At 36.2% G+C, this 2,935-nt stretch overlaps 1 long non-coding RNA gene across 1 annotated transcript; it reads left to right on the forward strand.

The window, feature by feature from the left end:
* Window positions 1–1,220, forward strand: LOC119995927. The gene is made up of 3 exons (XR_005467746.1): window positions 1–105; window positions 223–428; window positions 1,064–1,220. It is a non-coding gene; the product is annotated as an uncharacterized LOC119995927 (long non-coding RNA).
* Window positions 1,221–2,935: the final 1,715 nt, after the last annotated feature.

Below are 2,935 nucleotides of genomic sequence, written 5' to 3' on the forward strand. Positions count from 1 at the left end.
CCAGAGAGAGAAGAAGAATTTTGGTATGAATCAAGGAGAAAGGAGCTTGACTTGAAGATTTTGGACTTTCTAAAGCTTGGTTTTCAAGATTTCTTCAAGATTGAGGTAAGATTTCCATGGATTTAAAGCTAGGGTTTATGGGTTTTGTGGGATTTCGTGAAATTGGAGGTTTTGGGGGTAAAAGCTTGTTGATTAACCAAAGTTTATACCTATTGTTGTTAGATTTGAGCTTGGTTTGAGATTGGGTGTTGGATAAGAAGGAATTAAGCAAGGGTTTGACGAATTGGCTAAGGTAAGTGCATTATTGTGAATTTGTGTATTGAAATTGATATTGTTGAAAGTGAAATGAGTTGTAAATGTTATAAATTAGGTTATTTGAACTTGGAAGGTTGGTGGCTAGAGTTGTGGTGGAGTTTTACTCAAACGAGGTAGGGATTTTCTTAACCCTTAATCTCAAAACACTATTGGCTACCCGAATTGTGTTAAATTCATTAGTTTCCGCCTTTTTGTTCAAGGGGAAACAAACCTTGGATTGTGTGCTATTGTGAACTCAAATTGCTATGTTGTGTGATTAATGTGGATTGCATTACCCATGGACACTCGGTCATCTATCGAGTAGTCGATACTCTTGAGCACATGTTTTAATGAATTTGCGCGCAAATAAATTTAGTTGCATAATATTCATGTGTGATGTTGCATTTGTGCATGGTGAAAGTGGTGGTTTGGATTTTGGTACGTACGTCAACGCGTACTAGTGGTTCTGGTTATTTGGCTTTAGTGACATGGTTGATGGTACTTGTGTGAACATGCACTAGTGGTTCCGGTTAATTGGATCTAGTGGCATGGTATGGAATACTTGTGAGAGCATGTGCTAGTGGTTCCGGTTAATTGGCTCTAGCGACATGGCTCGGTTGGATGTACGGATTGCATTTGTTTGACGACATGGCATATTGTTGCATAGCTTTATTTCTTATGATATTCCGGCCTCATTCCTTATTTTATACTCCTATTCGATATCCCTACTGAGCCTCCTGCTCACTGTGTTATATTTTCCCCTCCTCAGGTGATATAGGTACTAGCGCTAGTGCTCCGACTACGGATCAGCAGGGAGGAGCGTGACGCGGATGGCCTGGACTTGTGGTGGTTTGTTGTTTTATTTTTGTGTGGTGTTTGGTTAGTCTTTGGCTTAATTGTATATTGGGATATATACAAGTATGTAATGTGTGGGATGAATGATGATTTTGGATGGTTAGGCTTAATAGGCTGGTATGTATGTGCGTATGAAGATTTATGATTGGGATGATATGGCCTGATGCCCTAGATGTTTAGTTTGGTGATATAGAAATTGTTGGTTTAAATTGCTATAGTTTGTGCAGGGGGCATTCTCCGAAATACGGGGAGGTGCTGTCAAATTTTTATTTAAATCTTATTGCTTTTAAAATTGTGGATTAAGTTGATTTGAGTCATTGTTTTAGGTGGCGGCACGTGGGTGCACACATGTGTTGTCAATAAGTCACGTTCTTGGGACGAGGCGTGACAATGTAGTATTATGAAATTCTGAGAAGGAAAACTAAATTTTATACATAATGTCATGATTCAGGGAAAAATAACATTATACTAAAATAATGACTTCAATACAATAGCATCATCCATATTAATTTGATATGCTCAAAGTTTGTGTTCTAGACAATGTAGATAGTAAGATACAACATCATAAATGTTCAACAAGCATGTTTCAAAAAATTATCAGATATTGATGCTGTAATATTAAAGGAAATTCAAATATTAAATGAAAAAGATATTATTTTCATCCCATATGAAACATAAAATATAAAGAACAACATGATATTAATGTTTAGTTATTAAGGCATATTGGTTTCAAGGTTATTGTACTTACCTCTAGGAAAACTCAAAAACAAGAGTAATAACAACTTTAATCTACTTATCTTTAGTGATTCGTTGAAGTTTGTTGAAGGTGGAAATGAGTTATGGTGATTTGATTGGTCTGTGTATACCTAGATTACTGTAACCCTAGAAAATTTGATAATTAAAGGAGCAATAAATGGAAGTTAATCATCCGTGTATGATTGTTGAAGCGTTTTGATTTTGAACATGCTAATGGTGGACAAATGTATATTTTTGCCCTATTAATCTAATACTAGTATACTACACGACATTTACAATTCCACACACAATCACACATGTGAAACCCTAGAATTGTCTAGAAGCCAATCGCCACCCGCTCAAGGCGGAACCCATAACTAGAAGAGAAGGCGTCTACGTCTACGACTCTCAGAGACTCAATCTATCTCAGTCTCGCTCTCGCTGTCTCACACAACCTCTATTTGGGTTAGGTAATTTCTATTTGCTCTCAAATTAGGTGGTGCCACTATCGTCTTTGCTTGGGGATGGGATTTCGTCTCTGCTTCGAGATGGGATTTGGGATTTCATCTCTACTTTGGGATGGGATTTGGGATTTCATATTTGCTTGGTGTGGGTAACCACAATGAATTTGTGCCATGGTATTTTCTTTGCCATTTCACTTAGTGATTTGGGATTTCCATTTGATTCCTTTTTTGTATTATGTTAATTTTAGTTTCTGCTTGCCTTATCCTGCGGAAAATTCTATGCTTACTACGTAGTAACTATAGTCTACAGTGACTCTATACTCTGTATGCTTAGATAGTAACTATAGTCTGTATGCTTAGTAGCGATTGTATTGCATTATCCTGCTTGGTTTTGTATTCTGTAGTTTAGTATGTACTCTGCAATATGTATGTTTCATAACTAATAACCATAGTCTATTACTCTACTAATATGTGTGCTTGCTTTGTAACTATAGACTTTTTATAGGACTAAATCATTGTTTATGTCCTCAATGTTTTCACAATTTCTAGATTATGTCCTCAAAGTATAAAATTTCTTGATTATATCA

The sequence above is a fragment of the Tripterygium wilfordii genome, chromosome 4, assembly GCF_013401445.1.
Source record: "Tripterygium wilfordii isolate XIE 37 chromosome 4, ASM1340144v1, whole genome shotgun sequence".
In the NCBI taxonomy this organism is placed as follows: Eukaryota; Viridiplantae; Streptophyta; class Magnoliopsida; order Celastrales; family Celastraceae; genus Tripterygium; species Tripterygium wilfordii.